Source organism: Melanotaenia boesemani, chromosome 23 (genome assembly GCF_017639745.1).
Source record: "Melanotaenia boesemani isolate fMelBoe1 chromosome 23, fMelBoe1.pri, whole genome shotgun sequence".
NCBI classification, from domain to species: domain Eukaryota; kingdom Metazoa; phylum Chordata; class Actinopteri; order Atheriniformes; family Melanotaeniidae; genus Melanotaenia; species Melanotaenia boesemani.
In genome coordinates, this window is record NC_055704.1 from 7,296,863 (window position 1) to 7,321,132 (window position 24,270).

The following is a 24,270-nucleotide window of genomic DNA, read 5'->3' on the forward strand; positions in this document are numbered from 1 at the left end:
AGCTTCTTTGAGTGAAACGATTGATAAGAATTAGACAGTAGCCTTGAAATACTTGGAATGAACTTATTCCCTTTTCTTGTCAGTTTATCTCCCAGGAAGAAAACGCTCCATTACACACGTACAACAAACATTTGTTGTCTATAAAAAAAGCTAATTAGAAACATTTAGTCATCATGCTGTTTGGGTTGTTAACAGCAACCTCCACTGGAGGAGCGGTAGGTTTGTTTAAAATGGTCTTTGACAAACAAACTGCATCTGTTGAAACAAATGCAATAAACTGAAATTCAATAATTGCTTCACCATCTGACTCTTTGTCATTTAATCTGATGCAGAAACACAGGAAGGAACAAATGTTTGGACTATTTTCTGTCTTACAAGCCCATCAGTGAGGCGTCAGATTGGCTGCAAACATCCAGTCGGAGTCAGAATTCATTAAATTCTGACTGACAGGAGTGGCAGGAAATTAATGAATACATTTTTAAAAAGTGAATATATAAGGAATAGATAAAGAAATAAAAAGACTGATACAAAAAAAATCAGGATGTATACAAATAAAAGTTTGTGATTCTGTTTAATTTATCTGTTGTAGGTGTATTTTTAATAAAGAATCAATAAGCATAGGCTATTTATTTCTTGCCTGAAGTCTCTTGCAAAACATGTTGCAGGAAGGTTAAAAAACAACCTTTTATACACTAAAAAATATTAGAAAATATGCAGGATTTTCGTATTCTTATAATTCATGTAAAGTATTATTTATCAGTTTAATAAATAAATAAATAAATATAATGTGTAATAGATCAGAATTGTTGTAGTACAAAAGGTTTCCACCGGGGCAAACCAAGTATCAGATTGTATAAAACGGTTCATATATATACATGCATACATATATATATATATATATATATATATATATATATATATATATGTATATATATATATGAGTCTCAGAAACTGTACGTATCAAATACAGTACATTAGACATTAAAGGATTAATGGTTAACCTGGATCCTGCTTTACAGTTGGCCTTTTACTAAATAGTATAAATTAGCATATGGCTGCAGATCAATAACAGTATCCAGTTTTTTGGGTTTGATTCTAAAACAGATCCACAAACACAAGTTGATTTTTTAATATTGAATAACCAGAACAGTCCACGAGAAACAATAAGACTAGAAAATACAAATAAATCAAAGTTCAAAACATGAAGTAGTGCAATAAGTTCTGATGCTGCTGTTAAACTGGTCGACTCCCTCCAGTTAGATTCAATTCAGTATTATTTTTATAGCGTCATTTCAGGGCACTTTACAGACAATTAATCAAGCCAGTTCATAATAAATAATAGCCTAGAATCTTCACTTCAATCCAATCCCCCATCCTGAGCATGCAAGAGGCGACTGTGGATTCCAGGTCACTGGACATTTTCTTTTTGCCCCTAATTAACTTGTTAGTTGAGGCAATACTAATGCTAACTTCTGGTATTGCATTAATACATACATACACACACACACACACACACACACACACACACACACACACACACACACATATATATATATATATATATATATATATATATATATATATATATATATATATATATTTTAGTGCTGGGTACGTTAACGCGTTAATCGCGCGTTAACGCAACGCTTAATTAACGCAACGCTTAATTAACGCCGCTAATTTTTTTAATCTTGTGTTAATAATTTTTTTTTTCTTTTTTTTTTTTTTTTTTTTGGCTGGCCGCTGGCTTTGATGACAGAAACATGGCGTCCACGTCTCCCTTCCCTGCTGCGTCTGACGTGATCGGGAGAGAGCGGGTTCATTAAAATAAAGTGATGTTTTCTGTCTGGAACTTAAGAAAGAAGAAGAACCGACGTTTCTCTTTGTCAAAATACATGCAGATGGACAGAACATCGTAATTTTTGGATGGGAAACTTTTTTATTATTATTATTTTTTTTAATAAATGTGGTTTTAATTTATGCAAGACAGCAAAGGTAAGACATGCTTTCTGACTTTTACAAACGTGCAGCATAAATCGGGTCTCAGTGAATCTTGGTCATAGGGAGATGAAACTTCCAGCTGTGGAATCTGTGAGATGTGAGCTTTCAGTAGAGGAGTCGTTTGTTCGTGTTCATGCCGTGGGGTGGACACGGGGAGACACAATTTGTGTTTACATATTTTTCTGACTTTGTGTAGCTGCTCTTTAAATAATTTGTTATTTTAACTGTGTTTGTTGGTGATAGAAATGGTTTTACTGAGCTGGTAGCTGAGATTCTGGACTTTCTGTGGATACCACACATGTTTATAGTTACATCTACAGACCTGACGCTACACCCGGAAACGAGACGTTAACCCCTTAACTCCCGGTAGCGGAGGCTGAAAATTAAAGGTTAGAGAATTTATAGGCCAGAAACCTGGATAATGAAACACTGAAGGTGCATGGATGGAAGTTATTGTACATATTGTGAATATTTCTCTCTCCTCACCATCTGAGATTCTCATCCTGCTTTCTGTTTGTTCACCTGATGCTGATATTCATCACATATTGTTCCTTCTGTGTTTAGAAGGAAGCAGCTTCACAGCTTTAAATTCATCCTGCTGACTTTTTACCTTTTAGTTAGTAAATCCTGAACATTTCATCCTTCTTTGTCATAAATATTTGATTTTATAAATACATATGAAGAAATATTTTATCTGAAAATTGCTGCTAAACCTGTTTATGTGTTTAGTGCAGGGGTCTGCAGCCTTTCCAATCCAAAGAGCCATTTTTCCCTCAGCCAGCTAAATAAAACTACTTTAGAGACACAAATGTTACGACACTTTTCAAAAAGGCAACTTAATATATATTTTTAATGAAGAGCCACCATAGGATGTTTGTTATTTTTGAAGAACCACATTTTTATTTCCATTTTTAAAGTTTTAAAATAAAGAAAAACATAAAACCTTTATAAAAAAAAAGAGGATAGACAGACTTTCTGCTAAGGAATGTAGATATTTGTGGAAAATGATGTAAAAGAAAGGGCAAAAAAGTCCATTGTTTCCAACCTAATGACAAGAAAGATAGATTTATAAAAAATATTTTAGCCACGTATTTAGAGGCATAGTGGAAGGTCCAGAGAGACACTTGCAGCTCCAGAGTTGCAGGTTGGAGACCCCTGATGTAGTGTTTGTAAACCAAAACTTACTGCATTTTCTTTTTATAGCTGTAGGCCTTTTTTTAAAGGAAAGAGACATTTTGCGCGTAATGATGCGATTAATCACGATTAATCGCAGCATGTCATGCGAATAATCGCGATTAAAAATTTTAATCGTTGCCCAGCACTAATATATATATATATATGTATGTATACACATTTATCCATTTTCCACTTATCCGGAGTTGGGTTGCGAGGGCAGCTGCCCAAGCATGGAAACCCAGACTTCCCTCTCCCCAGCCACATTCACCAGCTCATCCGTAGGGATACAGAGGCGTTCCCAGTCCATCCAGTGTTTCCTGGGTCTTACCGGGGGCCATCCTGCAGAAAAATCTCATTTCGGCCGCTTGAGTTCGCAATCTTGTTCAGGTGAAGGTAGGAACATAGATCGACCAGTAAATCGAGAGCTTTGCCTTTTGGCTCAGCTCCTTCGTTACCACGACTGACCGATGCAGAGTCTGCATCTGAAATGAGTAATCCCTGAAGACCCGGGAATTCAGCCACACACATACACAGAATAAAGGTTTGAACAGAGTATCATTTATTGAACCCAAAGGAGGTGGGGAAAAATGACATGTAGTCCAATGAGGAGTGGCGGAGAAATACTGAGGGACTGTGAGGTTAGAATCCTGGAAAGACTCCCAATATTATTGTGCAGATCCACAAATCCAAAAAGGCGTAGTCATAAGGCAGACAATGGTCAAATACTAAAAGGCAGAGAGCAGACTACTTATCAGGGGGCAGGCAAATCTCTGTGGTCGTTGCAAGCAGGGGTCAATATCCAGATAACATTTGGCAGAAAAAGTCGGACGTAGATCAGGCACGAGAGGTCCAGGGTGGTGAGCAGTTGTGGTGAGGCCCCTTCTGAAGAAGAGTAATTTAGATCCAAACATTCTTGATAATTACCGACCTGTATCCAACTTACCTTTTTTAAGTAAAATGACAGAAAAAACTGTTTTTATTCAACTGCATGAGTTTTTGAATAAACACAAGATTTTAGAAAAATATCAGTCTGGTTTTAGGACAAACCACACTACCGAGAAAATTGTTAATGATCTTAGATCTAACTTAGACTCACAGAAACTTTATGTCCTGGTTTTACTGGATCTTAGTGCCGCCTTCAATACAGCTGATCACGAGATTTTACTAGACAGACTCAGAAATCTGGTGGGCCTATCAGGTACTGTTCTTAAATGGTTTTACTCCTATCTCACAGATCGCCAATTTTATGTAAGTATGGATACATGCTCCTCAAGAATCCATAAAATCCAATGTGGGGTTCCCCAAGAATCAATTTTAGGCCCGATACTTTTTACATTGCCGTGTCTCCTGATGACCTGGAGCCAGTTAACGTCCTTTTAAACTGTATTTTACATATAAAGTCATGGATGGCAGATAACTTCTAACAGCTCAATCAGGACAAAACAGAAGTTTTAATTATCGGTCCCGAGGGCAAGAGAGAGATCATTTTAGCAAAACTATATCATTTTAATTCTTCTTAGTGTGTGAGAAACCTGGGTGTTCTTTTCGACTCTGAGCTGGATTTTACTCCACACATCAGATATATAACAAAAACTGGATTTTATCATCTTAAAAACATCACCAGAGTCCGCCAATTTCTCTCTCTTGCCAGCAAGGAGGTGCTGATGCATGCTTTTATTTCTAGTAGATTAGATTACTGTAATGCCCTGCTCTCTGGTCTTCCCAAAAAGTCCATTTTGAACCTACAGCTACTTCAGAACTCGGTGGCACGAGTTCTGACGAGGACCAGAGGGCGGGAACAGAGTACACCAGTCTTACAATTGCTGCATTGGCTCTCCGTGCATTTCAGGATTGATTTTAAGGTTCTTTTAGTAGTTTATAAATGTCATAATGGTCTTGGGCCCTTTTATTTATCCGAGGTGAGGTGAGAAGAGGCAGTAATCAGGGCCACCCAGGTGGAGCAGATGAGCCTGATGAGGAGCTGGAGGCTCAGCAGAGCAGCAATCATTACAGCATCACTACAGAACAGCACAGATCCGCCTTTCGATCTCCCGCTCCATCCTTCCCTCACTTGTGAACAAGACCCCAAGATACGTGAACTCCTCCACTTGGGGCAGGACCTCATTGCCGACCCGGAGAGAGCACTCCACCCATTTACGGCTGAGGACCATGGTCTCAGATTTGGAGGTGCTGATTCTCATCCCAGCCGCTTCACACTCGGCTGCAAATCGCTCCAGTGAGAGCTGAAGATCACGGCCCAATGAAGTCAACAGAACCACATCATCCGCAAAGAGCAGAGACCCAATCCTGAGTCCACCGAACCGGCTCTCCTCAACACCTTGGCTGCGCCTAGAAATTCTGTCCATAAAAGTTATGAACAGAATCGGTGACAAAGGGCAGCCTTGGCGCAGTCCAACCCGCACTGGAAACTATTCTGATTTACTGCCGGCGATGCGGATCAAGCACTGACACCGGACGTACAGGGACCGGACAGCTCATACAAGGGAGTCCGGCACTCCATTCTCCCGGAGTACTCCCCACAGGAGTCCCCGGGGGACACGGTCGAACGGATTCTCCAAGTCCACAAAGCACATGTAGACTGGTTAGCTGGTCCACTGTTCCACGACTGGGACGAAAACCATACTGCTCCTCCTTAATCCGAGGTTCAACTATTCAGCGGACCCTCCTCTCCAGCACTCATGAATAGACCTTACAAGAGAGCCTAAGGAGTGTGATACCCCGCACACCCTCCGGTCCCCCTATTTGAAGAGGGGGACCACAACCCCATTCTGCCAGTCCCTGATATCCACGCGATGCTGCAGAGGTGTGTCAGCCAAGACAGACCTACAGAATCCAGAGCCTTAAGGAAGTCTGTGTGGACCTCATTCACCCCTGGGGCCCTGCCACTGAGAAGCTTCTCAACCACCTCAGCGACCTCCGTCCCAGAGATGGGAGAGCCAACACCAGGGTCCCCAGACTCTGCTTCCTCATCGGAAGACGTGTTGGTGTCGAAGTAGTCCCTCCACCACCTCACAACGTCCTGAGTCGAGGTCAGCAGCCCTCCATCCCCACTTGATGGCCTCAGGATTGGGTCTTTGCTCTTGTGGATATATATATATATATATATATATATATATATATATATATAGTGCAATCAGCGGAAAATTTTGACAGGAAGTTTTCACTCAGAAAGGGAAACAACCACTGACTAGACACCAGAAAAAAAACTGAGTTTGCACCTGAAACAGAACAATAGTCAATCTGTCTGTTGGCTGATGAATGATCTAATCACTTTTGTCAGGGGCAAAGTGATTAGCAGAGAGAGACCGAAAGCTCTGGCTGGTTGTTTTACATTTACATGAAACATTTCTGAATTAATTTTGGTAGAAAATTCCACCAGAAAATGTTGAGCTGTTTTATTTGACTACATGCAGAATTTCCTGGAGACCAGAGAGGATGAATTTAATCTCTCTGTGTAACTGAGTGCAGCTTGTCATTACAGCCAGTGCACTGATTAAATGTCTCTAATTGGTGCTTTCAAAGACACACAGAAGACAGTTTGAAGCCACTCCACTGCAGCTATTTCAGTGTCATTTGAAGACGCAGAGAGCTCGTTATATAAGACTCAAAAGGACTAAAGCAAGCATGTAGACAGTGAAAGCTTCTGCGCTGTCTGTGCACCAATATCCTGCTGTCAGAATCAAACACAGGCAAATGACAGGATATAGATTTGTTTTTTTGAAAGACAGAGATGAGACAATAACTAGTTCAGATGGAGAAAGATCAACATTTTCCAAAATATATGCTGTAAATAACAGACCATGTTCACCTGAGGAAAAACTGATTGATTGTAGTATTGATCAGTGGCCTGAGTGGATCCTTCTGTCTCTGCAGTAATGAGGCTTCATGGGGTTTTAAACCAAATTTAGTTGGCAGCAGTTCAGCAGGGAGGTGAAGGGAGTCTGAAAAGCTCAATGTTCAGCAGGCTGAGAGGAAATGAACAGGGCATGTTTTTACACATGTAAACTACATGTGTAACCAGCTCAGCTCCAGCCTTCACAGATAAACTCATAAACTCATGTCTATTTATTTTTCTAAGCACATTTTTGCCCATTACTGTTTTTTTTTTAATAGTTTTATAGTTTAACGATACAATATTGTACACTTCTAGTGTATAACATGAAATACTCCCTTCTGATTGGACAAAAGGTGTTTCATACTGAATGTTACTGGTGGGCGGGGCTATCGGGTAGCGCTGTTGGTGTGACTGAAAACTGGCAGCTGAATCACACCTCTGCAGGTCCACACATCTGTTACCGTGACTACCAAAGTCATACCTGTAGGCAGGGGTGTGTGTTTGTTTGTTGACTGGCTGGTTGCCAGATTGTTGACTCAAATGCTTTCTGGCATCAGCACCAAGGTCAACATTCACACGCACACACACACACACACACACACACACCTTTGCTATTTTCTGGAACACACTCAGATGTACAGCATGTAGAGCAGAACTACACACACGTACAAACACTGAATAGAAAGTAAGGTTCACCAGCCTCTCACTGACTTGTTGACCCAACAATTGTTGCCATGGTAATACCTATCCTATTTTTTGTCTCTTCCACTGAGTTAAATTCAGATAGTTTTCATGGGAAAGCTACTTGAACCTGGAGAAGCCAGCTGTGTGTTTCCATTTACAATGACTTCATGTCCCTCATTAATTCTTTTTCGTTTTGTGTTTTTATGTTTAATTTGTGTTGTTTAATTTAGTGGTTCCCACCCTATTTTCCTTAAGGACCCACTTCATGCAAATAATAAAAAGCTGTGGGTCCCCTGCCCCACCCTGTGCTGAAATCATGCAAGATTCTCAACATAAATACTGTATTGTGGCCGAGTCCTGTCCTTCAATTTAGCCAAAGTTAAACAACATATAGCCTTAATTTTCCCAAAATGCTAGTAAACAGACAAAATGCCCAGATGATTATAAAAAATGTGATCGGATACACTTCAGCTCGTGTCTGTCTGGACATGACCTTCATTTTTAATCACAATTGCTTTGGATAGTCAAAGCCTCGGAGATTTCTTGTGCTCTTTGGAGGACCCCGGACCCCAGGTTGGGAACCACTGGTTTAATTGTTGTGTTCTGTGCTGCTGTCTTCTTGGCCAGGGCTCACTTGTAAAGGAGATTTTAATCTCAGTATGATTTTCTCCTGGGTTAAATAAAAATGAATTGAAGCAGAAATTATGTTTCTAGTAAAGGCATCATGAGGGAATATTTCCACCGTGTGTTATCACAGCAGGTGTCTGACATCTTTGCTGTCGCTGCTGGTTCCACAGGTTGTATCAGAGTCAAATAACCAACATGGCTGGGGAGCTTGTTGGGTGTGGATGTGGCCTGACTTGTCCTTTAAACGTTAAAGGTGCATGTAACAAAATCAAAGATGAAAAAAATAAAAACATCTGTTGGTATCTAGTCACTTAAATTGAATAACTTTTTATTTTCTTAGAATGAGGCATTTACATCCACTTGCAGCTGCTACTATGGTGTCTCTGAATGGACAAAAGTGAGAACCTTAAACTGTGTAATCTTTGGCGTTTAAAAGAAATTGGAACAAATTATGTCCTTGTGAGAAGCTGCTGTTAACCAAGAGTCTAAAGATCACAATTAAAATTGGTGCTTTGTTAAATTGTCTGTAATGTGTCTTATGAAATAAAATAAAAAAAAATCTTCTGAAAATAATTAGGTACAAAAATTGGACTGAAAATGTGGGAAAAAGCAGAATTTTTCCTCTGAAAAACTGAAAACTATTGATCGAAAAGTAATTGAAAAGGTTGCAACAAAGTCTGACTGCTGGGAAGAGAAGAGGCCTGGATCAGGACTTTGCATTGTGTCTTTTCCATTTTAAATCACATGTAAATGTGCAACAAAATCAAACTGAAGTTTCCTTCAACAGGTGATCATAAAACAGGGAAGTTCTGCACATAGTTCCATGTTGAAATAAATCATAAATTGATGAACATCTGAAGCTTTAGATTGTTTGCTGGAAAAGCATTTTTTTCTGCTCCTTCAGCTCTTAGTCCAGATGGTTAAACAGTCACCAAAAGACTGCAGAAGTGCTGCTTATCATGCACATCTGCAATGCAGCTGTGCAGTGACAGAATGGTGGAGTCCGTTGCCTCATTAGCACCACGGGATGAGAAAAGCTCAGTTGCATTTCATTATCTAAAATGATTTATGTTTACTCATGATAAATGACATGTTTAAACTCTGCTGGATATAATTTAGTCAACATATGCTGAAACATACACCTGAATTTAGATGCTACAGCAGGATAAACAAATGCCAGTGTGGAGGTAAACAGGCGAAGGAATAAGCAGCAATAAAAGGAAGCAGAAATCTATCATTGCTGTTTAGTAGACAAACCCAAAGCCATGTTGTTGTACATCTGTGTGCAGTCTAAATTGTGGAATTATACACAATCAGCAGCAGATTTACAGTTTAGATTCACAGCATGTTCAGCAGAACCACACACACATGCAAACACTAAATAAAAAGTAGAGTTCACCAGCCTCTTACTGAGTGGTTGACCCAGATTTATGGGCTTCTTATGGAGGGCAGGGGGGTTCTCTTTGTGAGTATGAGACATCAAACCTCTGGGAATTATGAATATTCCTCAAGGCAGAACTTTTCCTTTTCAAGTTTTCCATCATACCAGAGATTTTCAGTTGGCTTGAGGTCTGGGACATTTCAACCACTTAAGTTTTGTTATTGCTATTCTAAATGATCCCTTGGTTCCAGTCACAGCTTTCTGAAAGAAATTTGCTCCAATGATGCTATCAATAATTCCAACAGTTTGGAGAAATTTCCAGGCCCAGCAGAAAAAAAAATCACCCCACAGCATGATGCTTCCACCACCATGCTTCACTGTGTGTTTTTATTTTTTGCTATCCGAACAGATTACCTTTGTTTCTTTTTTTTTAACTTTTGAAAACTTTGCAAACTAATCAACATATCACGTGGCAATAACTAAGCCTATTTGAACATTAAGGCAAAAAAAAAAAAAAAAAGGAAATAAAGCAAAATAGACAGCAACATCAGGAATATGTCCTTGTCTAAAGGAGTGGGAAGAAGCCAACACTCATTTAATCCCACTCCTCTATACCCCAATAAATGATAACAAATACCATCATTACCATCACTATACATATTGCAATCAGATTAATAATAATAATAATAATAATGATAATAATAATAATAATAATGAACACTTTGGAATACTATAATATACCATGTGTTGTATTATAATGAAACTATGTTATGATAGTGCTCTGATGATGATAATAGTACCAATATAGATTAGCAGAAGTAGTAATAACAACAATAATAAAAAAAGACAATACTAGTATATTCATTGTAGTTATCTAAATCAACAAAACCAATTTTTATAGTTGCCTTGCATACAATAGTCTTATTAATAAATTTTAATATTATAATGTACCACACATCATGTGATGTATCTTGGCATGATGAAGATGACTTGCTGACTGACCATCAGAATGAAGAAGAAAATGTGTTTAAGTGACTTTGAACGTGGCATGGTTGTTGGTCTGAGTATTCACTGGGACAACCATCTCTAGGGTTTACAGAGAATGGTCTGAAGAAGAAAAAATATCCAGTGAGCAGCAGTTCTCTGGACCAAAATGTCTAGTTGATGTCAGAGGTCAGAGGAAAACGGGCAGCTAAACTGAACATTCACATGGCTGCTGTAATGGTTTATCTGTCTTAAAAGAAATACATTAAACTGAATTACAAAACAAACACACATGAATGTGGAAAAGTGACTAAATTAAGAATTTATCTGGTTATAAACCAGGTTTCTTAGGAGGGCTTTTGCTCTAGAAACGATGAGCATACATACTATTTGCAACAGCAGAACAGACAGATCCAAAGTGGTTCAGTAACAAGTTAAAAATCTTTATTATCTCATTAAGTAAATGTGATTTTAAAAAAAATAGTACTTTCAGTGTTTCACCGTTCTTGCTTTGGCACCGGCTCCATGCTGGAGTTTCTAAACCTTGGTGCTTTCTGGAGAACTGTCCTGCATTCACACCAGTTAAACCAGAACCAAACTGGGAGGACTTTTAAGTTGTCAGGCTACTTTATAACCTATGGTCTACTAAAATACATAATTAATGCGGATAACCAAGTGATTTTTCTAAGAAGTTGAGATGTAAACATGAGCTTACAAACATCTAGCACACTGAAATTTAAATTGGTTGCCAGGCAACATAACGCTGCAACATTCAGGTTTTACATAAAATGAATGTTTCCAGTCCTCAATTGACCTTAGCCGATCTGGACTTTATTTTCAGCGGGTACTTACCGTCTTCATTTGTGGAAGAGCCAGGGATAGGAGGTGGTACTTGATCAGTTTCTTCTTCAGTGGTGGCTGATGTGATGGTTGTCCAGCAGCTTGAATGATGGACATTAAACACTGCAACCAGCTCCACTTTTATCAAAGTTTTGTTTACTGTCTCAGTATTCCTTCACTTTCGGAAGCTTGTTAATTATTTGGTCTGACATCTGTCTTTTCTTTTCTTTCTCTTTGTATATATTTTTTTTTAAACTTACCTGAAACATAGTGTGTAATGCTACTATACTAACACTGACAGTCAGCTCTAGTCTGGCATTCAGGGGAAACCAGCCTTCCTTATATCACCATTCATGAAGAACGACCATTCTGTGGTCCCAGTTCAGAACCGAATCTTCAGGTTCTACACTTTATTTTTTTAACCTCCTTTAGTTTGACCTGCAATAGCAATTTCTTCTAGCTATTTGGAGTTTGGAAGAACCAATAAATATTTTATGATCAATGATTATACATATTTTTATAATTATACGTATCATATACAGTGGTAGATATTCAGTTATATCAATATAATTTTAAATTAAAAAACAAAATCTCTTCTGACACCTCCACTTTGCAGTGTAAGTGTTTAACAGGTTCCAGTTACGTAGAATTAATTATTATGGTGCAGACAACCAAATATGTGATGTCCTCATATGAGGACGGTAGGTTTCAGGAGGTTCAGGAGCCTTCGTTTGCAAGCCTCCATGGGCCCATTGTTATGATAAAGGTGCCTGGCTTGTCACTGAATCCTGCTTTTCATTTGAGGACGTCCTTAAACATGTTTAGGGAATCTTTTTTTCCTCCAGACAACCTGGCTTTGTCAACGGTTTGGCTTAAATTCAGAGACTCAAACCACTGTGGATCAGTTTTACCTTTGGCCTCTTTGTCTGTGTTCATTGCAGTTTGAATAAAACATCTCATCTTTCCTGATTTTATTAACTCATTAGGAATAAATTGTACTATTAGTTTTGTTATTTTATAGCCTTTATAAACTTTGTCCTTTTAACCAACCTGATAATAACTGAATTTCCTTCTTTTTTATTCTTTTATTCATTCCGGTAATGAATTTTTGAACAAACAGGTTTGTGTTCATTCTCATCATTGTTAACAGTCTGTGAGTTTATTTGTACTTTCTTTGACATTAATGATGTCAAATGGCAGGATTTTGTCTCGTGTAGTCTCACCATTGTCAGCTCTGCAGGGATTGGTGGGATGGCTGTGTGGTGTCCAATGAACCGGAAAAGAAGGGGGGTTAACATTTGTTCTATAACAGTAAATGCCCTTCCAGACCATCTACCACTCTGAGGTTAAACTCATTTTTTAAATCGAGTCTGTAACGAGATTTAGGCTGAATTATTCCTTCCAGGGTTCAGTTTGCAGACAGAGGCTTTAAATCCCAAACTCTTTTGGTGAACATGACAGTTTAATGATGCCCATTAACTCTGGAGATGATGAGCTTCATTAATCTAACTCTAAACTTTATGTCTCAGTCAGTGTATCAGGAGCAGATTTTTTCAGATTCTCCCCCACAAAGCCGTAGAAAGGAGTCAGACTCTCAGGTTGTCCTGGTTACTTGATGCGTTAGTGTGCCTTTGCTTCATTAACTGTGTCCTCCATGGACAAAGGGACAAATTAGGATACGTGTCAATGGCCAAATGAGGACGTGTAGGATGTTGTCGGCACCGTGACGACGACAACTACTCCTGGAGACGTGTTCAGATTTAAGAAAGAGAAAGAACAAGATAGGAAGAGAAGCGGAAATAATCTGTTTATCAGAACTTAATGATGTCAGGAGGCTGATGGAGGGATGACGCCGTCAGAAAGTTATCGGCTTACATTTCCATCAATAACTGATCTTTTACCTTCTGACAACAATGCTGTTCTGGTTGGCTCAGTCTAAATCCACCGGCTGTCTTTTTTTTGTGGTTTTGCTTTCGTATCTGTTCAGAAAAACACACATATGTCCTCCCCCATGTATGCTGTTCAGATCTCAGCGGACTCCTCCTCAAGGGACCGACTCATTGTTCTGCTTCTAAAGGAAATAACTGTGACAAGGCTCGCAATCTGTGTTTATATTCAAACAGAAACCTTATCAGGGGATGAAATTACACTTAATTTAGAGTAAGCACATGCACTGTTGTCCCAGCAGACCCTGCATGTACAGAGAGCATGCAGAGAGCAAAGAATCTGATCTCAGTATGAAGATATGAATATGGAAATGTTGCTCCTCTATATTTCACATAACATTCAAAATTAAAGGTCAGATTGCAGAAAATGATCTGTAATGTAGTCATCGCTTCTGGATCACTTGCTGCTGGACTCCTAAAAGTCAACTAACTCAGTCTGGAGTTATTCGGGATTCATTTTGAAGGGATTTAATTATTTGATCATCACAACTTGTCCACCAAAATATTTAGAATCCTATAAACAAAAAAAGTAATTTTTTAGCGCCCAGCATATTTTTTCTGTACTATATAGTGGAGAACGTTTGATTCTATCAAATGTCCAGTCAGCATAAAAGTGCAATATGTAAACACCTCGACTGATCTAAACAGAATAAATTTCAGTTTGATAGAGAGGAGTGGTTTAAACCTTATCACAATCGAACCAGCATGAAAGGGTAACAATGTATACACTCATTCTGATAGTTTTTTATGGTGCGTGTTGTTTCTGTGCATGCTAGGGTTAGTTAGTTACGTGATGTAATAAGTTATTGTACATGTAAATGTAGCTGCATTTGTGTTTGTGTTTGTCTACCCATTCATGATGCAAAAAATTTACATTTTATTGAGCTGTTTCAAATCTTTTTTATTCACTATGGCAGGGATACTCAACTCAATAGGGCTGAGGGCCAGATTTAGAAAATAAGAAATGGTCGGGGGCCAGTTCATAAACCATCATGCAAAATCAGTAAACTTTGAAAAAGGCTGACAGCTTGTGCTCATATTTTGATGCTTTTTATTAGCTCCATTGCATTTCAGCAATATTTATTCTGAACCATCTTTAACAGTATAGCCAGAACTCTTTTTTTAAACCATGCATACAAACATTGCATAAAATAAATAAACTATTAACAAGTTTTTCAAAAAATAAAATGAAAAATATTTCATTTTATTCTTTTAGTGTGAAAGATGCACAAAATGTTAAGATTCAAATAACAAAAACATAGCTGCACTGTGCAAACCAGCAAATATTGGAAGAGCTACTTCGGAAAATCTTTGCTCATTATAAAATAACAAAGAACAAAAAGATGTTTGAAACAGTCCGGACCAGAAAACACAGGTATGGGATCAGATGCTCCAACTTAATGCATCACACACAGTCCCCTCTTAATGTGAAATAATGCATCTCATGTCCTTTGAGAGGTTGTTGAAGGATGGTTTGTGAGATGTCAAGGTGATATGCAAGCACTGGTTGAGATGCGAGTCAGTGAGTTTGTTGCGCTTTTTGTCTTTAATTACATTCATCACTGAAAAGCCCGACTTGCATACGTAAGTGGATCCGAACATTGTCAACATGTATATAGCGAGTCGTTTTGAGTTCGGATACGGCCCCAAAACATAATGGGTCATTTGTAAACTGACAAGAGGACTCCTTTTACATCCAGTTCCTCGTGTGAAAGTTGGAGAAATTATTGAACATTAGAAACCATGATCAGGGACAACTTTGTGTGTAATATCTTATATCAGAGCACGAATGATCGCGGGCCAGTCAACAGTCCCCTACGGGCCGGATTTGGCCCGCGGGCCTTGAGATGAGTATGGCTGCACTATGGTGTACTAAAAACTCATTTTGTGTTACACTACAAGTCCTGTGCCAAATGCTAAATAGTATGTCACACATTGCAGCCTGGAGCTAGAACCCAAAGCCCAACCTTCACCAACAGACTTGGTATGTTACAGTGCAGGTCAGTACACACATTTTTGCCTGTTTAAACAGGTAAAAACTAGAAAGGTTTCAACAACATCCAACCTGAACTATCCCACTTTTTTTAGACACTTCTCTTGGGGTTCAATTTATACAGATCTGACCTAAAAGGGTGGAGCTTGACACACTGCAATCCATTATTGGCTGAAACAATCATCTCTTTCTGTGCAACTCGGCACTAAGAACAAATAAGCAACTGTGTTTAAATACATGGCAGATTTTATGTTGCTTAAAGCCAAGAAGAAAGAATACAAACAGCTGGATGTCCACCATTCTCCTCTTTTGGTTCTGTGTCAGGTTCTTTTTTGTTATAATTCAAAGAAGGCGATGCATCGCTATGACATTACCCTATTAGATAGCTGAAGCAGCTATTACTATCCAGCCGTTACGGCGCCTACCAGGTTAAGGTACGGTTGGCTGTGGAAACACAACAGAGATCAGGGTTTACTGAACCAACATGCACCAACTGTCCTGTACCGACCCGGACCCACTGGTCGAAACAGGGCTTTACAGAGCATGCAAACACTAGCTAAAATAAAGCTAATGCTAGGTGATGCTAACATTCACCTCTTGGTGTAATTTTCTGACCTCTTGAGAAAACCTGAGCTGTAAAATGTACTCCTTAGATGTCTCAGCCATTAAGCAGCTTGTCTCTCCTCCAGCCTGAGAAATAAAACTTTAGAAATGAATCATACTTTTAGGAGCCATTTTTGATATTCAACCCAAACAATAAACCTGTGAGCCATAAGTTGTAATCCTGGCTTTTTAAAATGTTTATATGCAAGATGTAGCAGTGGTTCAGCCTCTAAAAGCAAACATTTAGCAGATTTTTGTGCGTAATATTAATTATTAGTGTACTGAAGATTTTTCATAGTTAAAGCTGTTTTTGTTGGTGTGTTTATACTGTATTTAAATCAGGAATAATATGTACACCAATTTGCCTTCAGGGTTAAGTTTAATTCTTTGTGGCATAGATTCAACAAGTTGTTTGAAACATTCCTCAGAGATTTTTCTCCATATTGACATGATAGCATCACACATTTGCTACAGATTTGATTTGGATTGAGATCTGGGCCCTCATTTATCAAACTGTGCATAGCAAAGCAAACTACAGGAAATGCGACGCCCTTCAACTTTCAGATTTATAAAAGCGGGCGCACGTGAGGGAATGCCTTCCCACGCCCACATGGTGGCTATAAATGGTCAGGTGGATGCCTGTAATACATATTCATCACATTATTTGCATGATGGCTTGGGAGAGAAAAACAGGGAAGAAGCAGAATTTTGGGGGGTGTGAGACAGATGGACCACGTTGACAAACGTAAAAATGTTTAATTGGTGGGCATTACTTGTGTCAGAAAGGCAGAATAGTGGCAGCAGGTGGCAGATGCTGTCATCACAGTGTAAGAAGGAAAGACACGCCAGAGATCGGAATGTGCAGCTGGATATTTCAGTCAGTAGATCATCGGTCTCCCATGCAGGAGATTGAAGTTCGAATCCCACAGGGGTGAATCAATTCGGAGAAAAGTGTCTGCTAAATGACAGAACTGATGCTGGTAATTTAGGCATTTGTTTTAATTTATAAAATAAATATGTACAGATACATCTAAGATTGGCAGCAGTTTATTTAGTGTTTAATAATATTTCTTTCTAGCTGCTGGGTGCTCCTGCTGGATGGGCAGTGCAGAGGGACACAATCAAAGATATTAATGTGGTGGACAAGGAGTTACAGGAAATAAAGACCATGTGGACAGAAACTGGGACAACAATTAAAAAGCATTGTGTAAGAAAAAATAAATAAAAGGAAATCCACCTCTTGTGTGTTTCATTAGCGTAGCATCACTTCTAGACCTCCAGCATCCAGTCTGCGTCCTGCTCTGCTGGAATGAAGGACCAAAGCTACTTTTCACACTGACTGCTACATGCTGGCAGCAGACTGTCACCTTATTTAGCTGGATGGATTTTATAACATGTAAGTTTTGTTTCACAACGACACAACATAATTTAGTGGTTTTGGTTCTTAGTAATATCATTTCCCTTTTTTTTGAAAATCCTGTTTTTTTTTCCCCTGAGTGTGTGCTCTTAAGAGAAATAATATTGAATGTGTGGCTTTATTCATTTCTGCAAACAGCTTTAATATCTAAAATATGGTATGAGAGGTAATAGTGGATTGTGCACAAATATCTCACATTTCACATCATTTTCTTGATTTTATTCTGTACTGTTGGTGTCACTGTTTCCTATTTTTCTAGATTATGTGCGTACACCTGGGTCAGAGTTGCTGTCAAGTTTGGTTTTCATGAATCCCAAAATGACTATATTTGGCGTACGCTGGTTTTTGTTCCTAAATGAGGCCCCTTGGTGACTGTGGAGTACTGTGGTATACTTAGGTAGGCTGTGGCATACAAACACTGTCAGAGATTTTGCTCCAGAAGAGTTTGAGGAAACTGTGCCGAATGTTCAAACTAATACAAGATCTGTGATGGTAGATCCAGTTTCCTTCACCCTCCACACTTTTTCAATGTCAACCCTTGGTATTATTGCAGTTTCTTGATGTTGCTGTCAACATCTGCCATCACTACTGTCTTCTTCTGGAGATTGTCAACCACCATGATGTTTGTTTGGTCATCAGTCTGGATCTGGAAGTCCAACAGGAAATATTATATAAAACATTCTGCCACTGTGTTTAGTTTAGTTGGGTTTGTCCCATTCCTGAAGAAATGCTCCAGTTCTTTCTAGCATCATGGGTACTGCTGGTGTTCAGCAATTTTAAAGGGCATACTACAGATTCTGGGTAATGTTGGGATGAAAGTTTGGTTTACGACTCATTTATCGTGAGTCCCTTCTTTCACATGTTTCCGTTTTCTCCAGACATAGTTTGTGTCTTCCTCTGAAAATGATGCCTTTAAATCAAATGAACTCTCCAATCTCTATGTTTTAGTTGTGCGTTTCCATCAGGGTTACATCTGGATTATTTAAAGGAGGTGACATAAGACAGATCCACAGAGCAAAGGTGACCAAAAAAGTCTGCAAAAAGGAAATTGATGACGGAGGTAACAGCAGCACCGCCTTGCAGAGCATTTTCAAATAAAGAGGAGGAGCTGAGGGCCAAAAGGCGTTACCTAAAGCAATACATAAACACAGAAAAGTAACATATAACTGGAGTTATTAAATCCATCCTTCTCTAAAAGGAAATAAAAACCTGCCTCAAGCGTCTGCTTCTCAGCGGTTGTCATGTACTCAGTGAATAACACTAACAGCACAGAAATAGGTTACAGCTGATAAATATTTGTGTGAGATGTGTTGTTATGGGCTGCCAGCTTGGGTTGTAATATGACAGTTGGTCTTTCTTAGGAATATCTTATTTTTACCAACAATAACAGGCAAATTGCAGGAGCAGGAAGTATTTCTCTCCATGATATATCCAACTAATTATTGTGATGGACTGTTAATAGAGGAGTTGGTAAATATCTGCTAAATGAATTAGCAATTGAGTTTCTTTATGACTGAGGAAACATATCGAAGCTATCCGCTGCAGAAAGACCTCAAAATAAGATGCATCATCTTCGTATAGGAACTAATAGTTTCTCTGCTAAGATAAATGATAATAATAAACTGGATTTGGATGGTCCTTTTTTGTCTTGATGCCCTCTGGCCTCAGTTAACACTTTCAGATGCGTGTTATTAGCAACAGAACGGGTTCAGCCCAGAGCTACACGCACACCTCCGGACAGCATTTCAGCTGAACACCGACATCCTCATAATGAGCCCGATCATTAGCCTAAAGGCTGCTCGGACAAAGAAGGATTATCTGTGTAAGTGGATTAAATCACACTTGTTCCTTTACTTGTACAGCAGCGATGACATCCTTCGTCATCCAAGCTAAATGTAGGTCAGCGCACAAGTTCAAATGATGTTTTGATTACGGAGCAAGAGTGTTCTGGTCGTCCCCCCCCCCCCCCCCCCCCCCCCCCCCCACACACACACACACACATCTACCCACCCCCCCTCCCCAGGATCTGAACTAATATTGTTTTCAGGTCACTCTTGGAGAAACGCTGAACCCAGTCCATACATTTATATTCACTGCAAAGATCTTTGACTCTTGAAACCAGCGGTTTGGACTTTTCTTTGTATTTTGTAAATGGAAATTACATAAAAGTTTAATTACTAGATTAACTGTGTGCGTATGTGTGTGCGTGTAATCCTGTGAACAAGGCTAATTAATCTTCTCTATTAGCCATTTCTGGATCTCTGCAGCGTTTTTGTTTGAAGTGGATCATTTACGAGGACAGAGACAGTTTGCATAGACTTAATTAGAATTTAAAGAAGCATCAGTCATTTGATCACTTCTGCCTGCACCTGCCTGTCAATATTTGATCAATGTCGTTATCTCCATCCCTGCCCTGTGATTAGCTGACTGCATTTTAAATAATTGCCAGTTTTCATTCTTCCTGCCTCATCTCTTTGTACCTGTCACCATAGTAACCTGCAGCTGGCTCACCGGCATCATAATTTTTCATTCTGATGAAAAGATGCTGCGTTCAAAACGATTTGCTCAGGTCCTGCTCAGGTTTTTGACAGCAGATATGAAGCCACAGAACTGGAAAACAGCTCAGATTTTCTGAACCATGTCCCTTCTTTTTGCTTGTGTAGATTCATCCCAGGTGATGGTAATCCAGCAAGAACTTCCACCTCTTGGTTTTTAAAAGATGTCATCTCATCTGAAAATTTTCTGCAGTGGCTCGCTACCTGGAAAAGACTGTTTTGCTCACAAGGTGTAAATGGTTGTGAAACCACTAGGATACAATGCTTAGGTCAAGTATTGATGTGGTACTCATGATCTTAAAGCAAGGCTACGGAACTTTAGCCCTAACAATTGTTAATTCAGCATCCATCTTGCATCCTGTCTCTTCTCAAAGCTCTCCTAAGACTGTAAAAGTCAGTCTCTTGTCCTGTCTCTTGCTGTCTCTTTCTCTCTTTCTTTCCCTGTCTCCCCTGATAATGTCCTTGTGGGTTACTTTGCTGAATCATCCATGGTGCATGTTTAAATGGCCAGTGTGGGGCCCTATGATTGCCATGCTGTAAAAAACGTGGATGGAATTGTGGAATTTGGCAAAAAATAAAAAAATTAAAAAAATGGAATCAGTAATGAAATGTCATGGAGTTTGCCCATATGAGGGTTTGATCTGCTTTCCTTCTAATCTAAGAGTTTTTCATGGTGTCTGAGCCAAATGAGCCAGAAAAGCAATGAATTTTGACCTCTGCAGCTTCCTGTCTATGTGATGTCACTGAAGTGGCAGGACTCAAATCGCCAACAGAAAGTCAGTGATGGCTAAGAGACCAAGACAAACACCAAAGTTGTCCAAGAAATAAAGAAATGCTGCCCTAAATATGTCTAGAAAAAAATGAAAAGGCCGCCTCTGTTTTGGTGAAGCATTACAAATAAGAAGGAGCGTTGTCAGAAAATGAGAAAAGTCTCTATGAGATTCCGAGTGTTTGAGTTGCAGCTGGAGGCTGTTCTGAAGAAAATCCTTAGAAAAATATCAGCCCATGTTGAGAAAAGCACAAACAAACAAAGAAACTAAGATGTTAATGACATTAAGCTCAACTGGTTGAGCAGCCGGCTCATATACAGAGACGACAGCTGACGCAGGTTTAAATTCTGATCTGGAGCTCTTTGCTGCAGGTCGCACCCCCTTTTTTTTCTGTCATAAAGTCCTCGAGAGCCCCCAAAAAATAATGAATATTGAACTGTTGAAATTTAGAAAAAAATTAAACTGATTTCATAGGGCCCTATCAGTGTGTTGATATCCATTTGCTAGAATCTGACATGGTGCATAAAGAGAAATCCAGCTGTCACATGACACAAGCTCAGAAAACATAGAAATGAAGTGTCGGCCTCACCATGCTGCAGGGCAACAATGTCTCCAGGAACATGCTGGTGGGCCGTCAGAGCCAGTCAGAGACTCAGAGTTTAAAGTTTTCAAAGTTATGTGGTGTTAAGAAATGGAAAAAACACACACACACACACACAAACACACATACACACTCAATCTCACTCCAGCTACCCAGGCACTTCTATGACTCATAATGTCTTTTTTTTATTTCTGATTTTATTGTATTTTTTAATCATAGTTCATGAGTAATTGTTTATTTGTTACTAATGTCATTTAATTAATGATTATTGATTAATTTTTGAAGCACTCTATAACATATTTGCCTATTATGATGAGAGTTGCCAGTTTCATTTCACTGTACTTGTATTATGACAAAACGTTGACTGAGTGATTAACAGGTGTTAAGGGAAGTAAAACCATGACTATTTTTTCTTTTTTATTCACATCACAGTTCCAGAAGACATGTAATGACAGCAGTGGGCCACTGAATTCACTTCATAAAGAGTTTACAGGGCTTGCATAAAAACATCTGTAGAACGTTAGCCTTAGCATGCTAACCTTTGCAAGGATTTCCTGTGGACAGCCTGTGTTCTGAAGACTGATAAGTTTCCTTGTTTAATAGAAAAATATTTTTTTGTCTGTATCTTTGTTTAGCTTTTACAATGCCTAAATTTATTATCTTCCGTCTTCCTAATGTTACAGTGGCAGAAATGTCATGTGTTTTTAACAGTCGGACAGAGAGGATCAAGTTCAACCTCTTCTAACAATGTGGCTTCAAAACTTACTGGAAGCTGTTAGAGTGCAGTTTTCAGGATGGGTTACACATCATAAGACACAGCGCCAGGCCTCTGCAGATAAGTAATCAGTATGCTGTTGGAGCCTGAAACACCCAGTATTCTTGCTTTGTGCAATCTGTGGCAAATTCTCAGCATCTGCTGTGACCACAGGGTCACAAAGAGCACAGATCTGGAGCGCACTCAGTCCACTACAATGCAGAGTTAACACGGGGTCAACAGGATGCTGCAGCACACCAGGACTGATGCTGGGTCAGCTGATCAGGAGCAGTTGGCGAAGCACCAAGCGTGATGGAAGAAACAGAGAAACAGATGGCAGAGGGAGAGTGGGGGTCCGGGTGGCAAATGTGAAGAGAGATGAGCCGGAGGAAGAAGGGAGAAGACGAGAGGAAGGGTGAAGAAGACAAACAAAACAGATGGGGAAATAAGACTGAAAACAAACAGGATGACAGAATAAAGATATTCTATAAAAAGTCCCATCTGTTGACTGACAAGATTGGCTCAGCTGAGATGTTACGACTCGTCTCTGTCAGGTGGAGACTCCAAGTTGGTGCTGCCGCCTTGGCTGCTTTTACTGTAAACATGACAATTGCTCACGTAGAGCTGCAACCATCACCCGACTACAACAAACTCTGCGCTTGGTGTGGCCATGGCAACCACTTTGTTATTGTACTTGGATGTGAGAGCAGTGAATTGTGTGACAGCTGTCCACCAGAGATAATGGTTGTCGAGCAACAGCGGCTTCACAGCTGAATCATCTGCTCCATGGCGCCCATAGGCGGTAGTTAAGTAAGACTGGACTCAAACTACTGCTGTGGGAGTCCCAAACTTCACCCTCTGTGTCTGACGTGAAGGTGCTTTATTATACATCTGCCATTTAAAGGGACGATAAATTGTTTAACTTGTGCAGTAAATTCTTTTCTGCCAACTCTAACACATGATTTTAAACTGTAATAGTAGATTTTTTTTTTACATTAAAATAATGCAGAATATAAAGACCCACCCAAACCGGTCCTTGAGGGCCACAATCCTGCAGGTTTTAGATGTGTCCATGATCCAACATGTCTGATTCAAATTAAATGACTCTCCTCAACAGCTTGTTGTCAACTTCTGTCCAAGCATGTTGACCCATCAAACGGATTCAGGTGCTGCAGCAGGAAACATCCAAGAACTGAAGAACTGTGGCCTTCGAGAACAGACTTTGGACACCCCTGACTTAAATGGGGAAATCGAAATGTAAAAAGCACATTAATAGAACTCATGGGGGCTATGTTTAAAAGTGAAAGTAAGAACATTTCCACATGAACAATGCGACGGGAACTCAAGGGGTTAGGGCTGAATAGCTTTATAGCCGTAAGAAAACCACTAACCAGTGACGATAATTAGAAAAATAAGGCTTCAATTTGCTAGGGAGCATAAAGATTGGACTCTAGAGCAATGAAAAACGACCATGTGCTCTGATGAGTCCAGATTTAGGCTGGATGCACACATAAAGATTACTGGGCTGTTTTTATCCCGATTTTGCCCCTTCCCGACCAAGAACGGTTAAAATCTGATTATCTTGAGTCTTATAAGATTTTCCTATAAAATCATTTGATCTGAGGTGTGTTACAAGAAAAATCATCCCGATAATCGACTCCAACAGTCAGTCAGTCAGTCAGTCAGTCTGTCTGTCTATCTGTCTATATTTTTTTCTATTTTAATAAGTAAGATCAGTTCACATTATTGTCATGAGTGTATTTATATGTATAATCTTGATATCTTTTTTTTATATTAAGAATATTGTCATTACCACCATGTCACTACAACCCTATTTCATATACCTGTTATATACAAACAAATCCACTAAACCCTCTGATTCTCTTGTCTTAAACATAACTAGGTTACAAAGATAAAGATCTGAAGGTTTACAAACCCTCTGACCCCTCATCGCTGAGGCCGGGTCTTTAACACCTGCGGTGGATTACACAAAGATGCTGGAATCCAGGTGAAATTGACAAAACAACTGACAGGTGCAGAGTGAGGCTCAAGGGTGGAAATAGCTCCATTACTCCCAGAAAT

At 39.3% G+C, this 24,270-nt stretch overlaps 1 protein-coding gene and 1 long non-coding RNA gene across 2 annotated transcripts in view; one reads left to right on the plus strand and one right to left on the minus strand.

Moving 5' to 3' along the window:
* The window catches only part of LOC121634507, a 16,206-nt gene extending 4,531 nt beyond the window's left edge, over positions 1-11,675 (minus strand). Inside the window, exons 1-2 of the long non-coding RNA XR_006009249.1 lie at positions 11,665-11,675; positions 7,468-7,471 (exon numbers count right to left, since the gene is read on the minus strand). This is a non-coding gene — a long non-coding RNA (uncharacterized LOC121634507). The remainder of the gene's footprint in view (positions 1-7,467; positions 7,472-11,664) is intronic.
* Positions 1-24,270, plus strand: part of LOC121634490 (thyrotropin-releasing hormone-degrading ectoenzyme-like) — a 290,942-nt gene that overhangs the window by 95,933 nt on the left and 170,739 nt on the right. The window lies entirely within an intron of this gene.